At 34.8% G+C, this 8,113-nt stretch overlaps 1 non-coding gene across 1 annotated transcript; it reads right to left on the bottom strand.

Moving 5' to 3' along the window:
• Positions 1–5,469: 5,469 nt before the first annotated feature.
• LOC141510496 (U6 spliceosomal RNA) lies at positions 5,470–5,574 on the bottom strand. The gene has a single exon (XR_012474978.1). It is a non-coding gene; the product is annotated as a U6 spliceosomal RNA (small nuclear RNA).
• Between the last annotated feature and the right edge of the window lie 2,539 nt (positions 5,575–8,113).

Genomic DNA, 8,113 nt, shown 5'->3' with positions numbered 1-8,113 from the left:
TGTCCTTAGCAATCTCTGGGTTGAGATGTCTGGAAATCACCATTGCTGTCACTGACCCAGTTACCTAGCAGTCTGCTCTTGGATTGTTGGGGCCAATTCACTCCAGCACAGCCCACACTGTTCTTGGCTCCTTACTCACCTGTGTGCAGTAGTCCCTTCTCTCAGATCTTCCAAATTATTTTGGACTGGAAAATTGTGTCTTTTTTTGTGGGTTCTTCCACTCTAGAATTTGGAATGGTGCATATCAGAGCTCAGTTAAGTTCCTGACTTTACTCTTCCATTTTGGCTCTACCACCCATCTTACTTATTTTTTTTATGATATTTCATGACTTTTAAAGTTAAATTCTACTCTTGAGTCAAAGGAGATACTGCCCTCAGCTTTCTGTAGTGGAAGTCAGAAGCCTAGTCACTTCCCATATTGGGGTCTCAGGTGCTTGTGGTTTATCCACTGAGCTGGGATGAGTGGCCTAGTCTAGATATCCCTATTGTTCTGTATTTCTTGGGCTTTCAATCTTCCCTCTGTGCTGGACCTGGTGGTCTTACAGCAAACTTGTTGTGTCCCTAGTCTTCTGCACAAGGATCACCAGGCTGCTGCTATTTATTTGTGCTCTGGCTAAGAGCCTCTTGCCTGGATATCTTCTGTGCTGGCTGTGCTCCCCTTTTACCCAAGTAAGGAAGACCTTTCATGAGATACTTTTTAATTTTCTGTAAAATTGTTTCACTCCATCTTTTTGTGGGTTCAGTTGCTACAGAATCCTTTTAAAGACTTTTTTCTGAGGGAAACTTGGGAGAGGTCAGGCAATTTCTTGGTTTCTCTTTACTATTTTGACTCAATTAATTGCTGTATTGTTTTGCTAATAATGATGAAATACATATTTTTCTCATGCTCATCATTCTTCACCTCTGTGAAACTTTAAGAAACATTCCCTGATTCTGAATAGTCATTCTCTTTCTTTATTTCTTTCTTTCAGGTTCCTTTATGGTTTACCTCAGATATTACTTCCTAATGTTGTACTTGTTCCCAGGTCCACTTACCTGAAAGTACTTTTAATCTCCCTAAATATTTCCAGAATACTTTATGCCTCTTTTCCCCCTTTATAATTAACTATTTCCCCAGACATTATATTCTATCCCCAGTTTCATATTCTGCCTCTGTAAGAACAGGGACTTCTTTTTCTTTTTTGTTCATTCATTTAGCATCAAATAAAGTGGTTTGCAACATAGGAGATGATTAATAAATATTTGCTCCCTTTATTTAATAGTTATTCTTTCTAAAGGAATTAAATACTACATCAGATAATCATACTCCATAATATTTCATAGAGTGAGTTAAAATAGAAAATGTCTTTTGAGGTCAAAAAGGAAGGTCATTATTAATAGTATGGGAGCAGGGATTTGGAGTGACAATATAGAAGAGATCACATCTGAATTGTATTTTTAAGGTCTGTGAGAGAAAAAAAAAAGAACAAAAAGGCATTTTATGTTGTGTTCCTAGTTAAGCAAGCATATAGAAACGTGAAAGTACAGAGAATATTGCAGGAGGCGCAGTTCAGTTAAACTAGGGGAACAGACCAACTTGAGATAAATCTGGAAAAGTAAAGTATAAAGGCCCATCAATGCCTCCAAGAAGAACTTGGACTTCATTGGAATGCAGTAGAGGATTTCTGAGGACTTTTGTAAGAGTTCTGATACTACCAGATACCTGGATGAGAAATATAATTCTGACAGCAATAAGAAGGATAGAATCAAATGAAGGGGACTGAAGAAGAGAAGATCGAATAATGAGGCTCATTGCAATTGCAGATGAAAATCTGAAGTAGGGCGGTACCAATGGTGCTACAGAAGAGGAGAGAAACAAGATTTTACAGAGATGGAGCTGACAGAATTTAATAACTGATTAGATACGTAAGACATGAAGAAGAGGAAAGAGTAAAAGATAAACAGCAGAGTCAGAATGTAATTCCAGATTCCCCCAACTTATTAACTGGTAAGGTCAAAAATGAGGCCTTCTTCTAGCCTTTCTCTGGAGAAAGCATATCTTTTGAGGAATTTGTATCAGTCTCAGTTGGATGCTGTTCAAGATTAGCCATCCTGGAGTTCCCCATTTTTCAGTGTGTTTCCTTTTCCCTTTTCATCACTTGAAAAATTCAGACTTCTATAGAGAAATTGCCTCCTAGAAATCAAGGCAGGGAAGAACCTGATGATTTCTTGCTGAGAAGTAATAATTAAGTCCTGGAAAGGAGGCAATCTGCATACATTATTGCAAGTTATGCCAACAGAATGTCAACATTTGTGTCAGAAGTAATCCCAAGTTGCAATTACTATGGGGGGCAGCTCCACATCCCCAGGCAGTGCCACCAGTACTAATTGTATGGGAGGTTATTGCCATTGGAGTGGTGGCAGGAAAACATAATGACCTTAAAGGTCTTTATGACAAGACTGAGACTGAAACAGATCTCCAAGGTGAAAGAGGTGAAGAAGAACATGTACAGAGAGTGCTAGACAGGGTTGGATATTAGCATAATTGTAAAGCTTCCCAATTAATAAACATTGATTAAACATCAACTAATATCAAAAAATCATATTTCTTTAGTGTCTTAAGATTTATGAGATACTTTCTTCAGATACTTCCTTCTTGAGAGGAGATAATCAAAATTATTTTACCCTTATTTATCACCAAAGGAAACTGATTCTTACTGTGGTGAATCTATTTGCATAGTCAAATAGCTAACTACTGCCAGAGTCAAGACTCATTGTTCTTTAAACTCCACAATCCTAACTTACTCACTTGAGTGTTTTTTTTTCTTGGTACTATAGAAAGTACCTTATTTAAGGTTAAGTACCTTAACCTTATTTATCTTGGTAATACCTTTGGAGGCCTTTTGGAAGTCTTCTAAGAATAGTGGTTTTCTATGTATATATAAGATTACAAAGTAAAACAATTTTATTGAAATAAAGCTTGTTTGAGTCTTTTTAAAAAAATTAAATGCCAGGTTAAGCGTCTCTGGTATAGGCTACAAAGTTGAAATGAGTATGATGTCTGCCATGGGAGGAATCATCTAATTGGGAGAGAATATAGGATTAATAACATGAAAAAATAACTATCAATATCCATGCTAAGTGGTTAAGTAATAAGTGAGGACAGACACAGATTAATTATAGATTGGATAGTCAGGAAAGGCCTCATATTGAGGTTAGCATTTGAGTGGGTCTTGAAGGATGGGTGATATTTAGCAAGGAAGAGAGGTTGGTGAAGACATTCAAAGATGAAAGAAAGTTAAGGGACTAGGCTTGTAACAGTATGAATGCCTCAATTCAATGTCTCAATCAAATTAAAGAATCTGTATTAAGCATTTATAGTATCCCAAGCCTTGTGCTATTGTTTATTACTACAAGGTCTTAAGAATAGAAGAAGGTACAATTCCTGTCTTTATTGATTGTACAGAGTAGAGAGACAGGACTAACTCTAAAGAAGGAATTCCTATTTAAAGTTTTTTTTAATTTTTTAACTTCATTTTCAGCATTCTTTTCTTTTAACATTTTGCATTCTAAATTCTCTCCTGGGCTCCAGACCCTCTGCAACCACTAAGAAATTAAGCAATATATCAATTCTACTTGTGAAATCATGTAAATCATTTTCCCATGTAGTTATAGTACCCAAAAAGCAAGAAAAATAAAATGAAAAATTATATTTCAATTTGCACTTAGAGTTCATCAGTTCATCAAATGTGTATAACTTTTTTTAATCATAAATTCTTGTGAATTGTCTTGGATTATTGCACTGAATAGAGTATCAAATCTTTCATAGATGGTCATCATCTCACCATTGCTGTTACTGTGCACAATAATTTCAAAATTCTTCTCATTTCAATTTGTCTCAGTTCATATAGGTTTTTTTCCCCCTGAAACAACCGCCAAATTGTTTCTTATAGAATGATAGGACTCCATCATAATCATACTTCACGAAATGTTCAGTTATTCCCCAAGTGATAAGCATGCCTTTCTTTCCTCACCATAAAAAAGAGCAGCCAAAAATATCTTTGGGATATTGACCCAATAGTGCTTTTCTGTGTCAAAGGATATATATACACTTTCATAGCTCAGTGAGAATAGTTAAAAATTTTTCTCCAGAATGATTGGACCAATTCACTACTCTATCAATAATACATTAGCATTATTTTCAATTTTTCCCTTCTAGCATTTGTCATTTCTAATTGGTGTGAAGTGATACTTCAGAGTTGGTTTAATTTGTATTTTTCTAATGGATGTTAATATAGAACAATTTTTCATATGACTATTGATGACTTTGATTTCTTCTTATGAAAACTTCCTCTTTACATACATTAAACATTCATCAATTGAAGATGATGTTTATTTTTATAAATTTTACTTACTTCTCAACTCAGTATATATTTGATAAATGAGGTCTTTCAGAGAAATTTACTCCAAAATGTTTGATATTATTTCATTCTCTATGGTATCTTCTGGTAAAATGAATGTTACTTGATTATCTCTTTTAATTAGGTCTATTTTTACTTTTGCTTTTTCAAAGATTATGATTGCTACCTCTGTCTTTTTTTAAACTTCAGCTGAAGCATATTACATTCTGCTCCTGACCTTTATTTTGACTTTTTGCATGTCTTTCTGCTTCAAGTGTGTCACTTAAAACAATATATTAATCGATTCATGCTTCTAATCCATTCTTCTATCTGTATGGATTTTATTGATAAGTTCATTCCAATCACATTCAATTATGGTTCCTGTGTATTTCCTTTCATCCTATTTTCTTCTGTTGCTTTTTCTCCCTCTCTTTATATCTTGACTTTCATCAAAAGTCTATTTTGTTTCTTAACCCTGCTCCACTTAACCAGTCCTTAATCTTGTCAGTATCACCCCACCCTTTTTTTCCTCTTCCCCTCCTATTTCCCTATTGGCTAAATTAGATTTCTTTATACAACTCTGTGTTTGTATATCTGTTTGTGTCTCTTTGTCTGTTTGTGTGTGTGTGTGTGTGTGTGTGTGTGTGTGTGTGTGTGTGTGTGTGAATTTGAACTTTTCCTTCTTTGAACCAATTCCAATGAGAGTGAAGTTCAAGTATTACCTTAAATTCTCTGTTCTTCCCCACTGTAAAAGCCCTTTCTTGCATACCTCTTGGATGAGAGAAATTTTTTCTCATTCTTTTTCTCTTCTTTCTCCCATTTCCCAAGGCATCTCTTTCTATACTTTCATACTATTTTTAGAGATCATTCCAACATAATTGACTCACACTCATGTCCTCTGACTTCTTTATGAAATTCTTTGAACTGCTCCAATATTTTTTCAATTGAAATTTTATTTTATTTTTCCAATTGCCTGAAAAGGCAGTTTTTCAACAGAAGGCTAGTTGAATATTTAGATAACTTTTAATTTAGAAAAACATAACTGAACATATTAGTAACAGAACAACAAAGGAAATAATATGATTATATAAAAAATATGGAACACCATGAATTTGCATGTCTACCTTGCACAGGGTTCATGCTAATCTTCTCTGTATCATTCCAATTTTAGTATATATGCTGCTGAAGTGAGGACAAACTGTTCAAAAATTAATAAATTTCTTAGAAGCTACATGCATCATCAGCTATACATAGAATTGTCAGCAGTCTGTCTTTATTGGGTCTCTTTTGGATATTCTTTCTTGTTTCTTCTTTTTTTTTTGATTCTCTGGAATCATGTTTTTGAATTTAAGGTTTTTTTTCATTAAGCTCTGATATTTTCATCAGGAATGCTTGAAAGTCCTTTATTTCTTTAAAAATTCATCTTTCCCCCCCAAAGGATTATACTCAGTTTCCCTGGGTAGATTAATCTTGGTTGTAATCCTAGCTCTTTTGCCTTCCAGAATATTGTATTGCAAGTTCTCTGCACCTTCAATATGGAAACTACTAAATCTTGTGATTTTTAATATTTTATTTTTTATTATTCTTTGGATTTTGTTTCTTTTTGTTGTTGTTGCTGCTGCTGCTTTGGTTTTACAAGGAATAAGTGATTTGCCCAAACTAGGAAATTATTAAGTGTCTGATGCCGGATTTGAACTCAGTTCAGCCTGACTGCAGGGCATGTACTCTGTCCACTAGCATGTACTCTGTGCCACCTAGCTTCCCTGTTTGATTGTTTCTTGATGTCTTATAGAGTCATTAATTTCCATATGCCCAATCCTAATTTTGAGGAATTATTTTCCTAAGTGAGTTTTTGCAACTCATTTTTATATGTGGTCAATTTTATTTTGTAGTTCTTCTGTCAATTTTTGTTCCTTTTACTATTAGACTGATTCTGTTGAAGATGCCATTTTCCTTCAATTTGGGGCTACCTATTTTACCTTAGTGTTAATTCTCTTTTCACAATTTTCATTCTTATTCTCATTTCTTTTTCCATTTTTTTCCCTCTTTACCACTCATATCTCTTTAACTCTTCTGGAAATTTTGTCAGCATTGCATCCAATTGGCACTTTTAAGTGTGTGGGTTTTTTTTTGTTTTTTGTTTTAGTTTTTGCAAGGCAGCAGGGTTAAGTGGCTTGCCCAAGGCCACACAGCTAGGTAATTATTAAGTGTCTGAGGTCACATTTGAACTCAGGCACTCCTGACTTCAGGCTTGGTTCTCTATCCACTGCACCACCTAGCTGCCACTTAAGTGTTTTTTTTTTTAATCAGTCTTCACATGTTATCTTCTTCTAAGGGAATGTTATGGTTTTCCTTGCCACTGTTGTAGCTTTTTTATAGGCAAGTTCCTTTTGTTGCTGCTGTTGTTTTTCTATTTTTTCTATTTCCTGACTGAACTTTTTGTTAAAGTTACACTCTACTCTTCTGAGGGATGGGGCATCTTTATTCTAAGTTTTAGAGTTTTTGTCCTGCTCTTTTCAGAACTATTTCTGGAGGTCTCCAAATTTTAGGTGCTTCCAAGGTGATGTGATCTTGGGGGAGGTGTGGTAACTGCTCTCCTACTTTATACTCTGGTCTTTATCCTGGAAGAACACCTGTTTCCCCTATAGTTCCAAGTGCTCCTATTTGCCTTGGAACTGCAACAGGAACTCTTGCTCCCTTGTGACTGACCACTCAATTCTGGAATTACAACACAAACTTGTATGAAGACAACAGTGTTGCCAATTAGCACCAGTTGTACCAAGTGCCAGCAAAGAGTCCCCTGTATCTCTTTCTGATAAATTGATTGATCTCCTTACTGTTTCTGAGTTTCTTAAACTGCTGCTGCTGCTGCTGCCACTATCACAGCTACCACTAGTACTCTCTCTACAAGTTCTCTGGGTCAGTGTCCAAATCAAATGTTACAGAACTCTCCAGCTGACCTCTTAAGTATTCTTAGACTAGAACAATATTTTACCTCTACCTTTTGTTGCCTTTGCCAACAAAATTTTGATTTAGGAAATTATTTTCGAGTTGCTTGCAGGGAAAAGTTGAGAGATCTCAACTGGGTTGCTGCCTTTAATCCACCACTTGCCCTTCCCTCACAAAACAGAAATTCTTAACATGACTTAAGTGAATTTTTCCCCTAATATTCTGATAATTATTTTAATATATTTGGTTTCCTTTGAAATCATCTGCATTTCATTTTATTCATTTCATACATCATTATGAAAAGAGGTCCATAGAAATCACCAAACTTTCAGACACGCACTTTGTGTATCATGAAACAAAAAAAAAAATGATTTAAATCCCCTGTGATAAGCAATCAGTAAAAGGGCAATGAGTTGCAAAAGAATTAAATGTTAGGTCAAATGATGCTGAGTCTAAGATCAATAGGACATCAGAATACTGGGATATCAGTTTCAAATGGAAGAGCCCCAGAAAGCCTTATGGAGGAGATGGGATTGAACCAAAATACCAAGAGAAGGGAAAGCAAATAAAACTGCAGAAGACACAAATAGCTTTATTTTGTAATTAAATTTCTAGATTTTATTTATAGTATAATGAAATCATGTAAATAAACTATATAATAATGCAATTACTTATACAATCATCTTTCTTTTCTTCTTTATGTATTTGAAAGTTCATTTAAAAAAAGACTTTGAGTGATAAATACCATGAGACTTAAAGAAATAGAATTGGTAGGATCATGGTAA

The sequence above is a fragment of the Macrotis lagotis genome, chromosome 1, assembly GCF_037893015.1.
Source record: "Macrotis lagotis isolate mMagLag1 chromosome 1, bilby.v1.9.chrom.fasta, whole genome shotgun sequence".
NCBI classification, from domain to species: Eukaryota; Metazoa; Chordata; class Mammalia; order Peramelemorphia; family Peramelidae; genus Macrotis; species Macrotis lagotis.
This window is presented reverse-complemented; position numbering and strand designations above follow the sequence as displayed.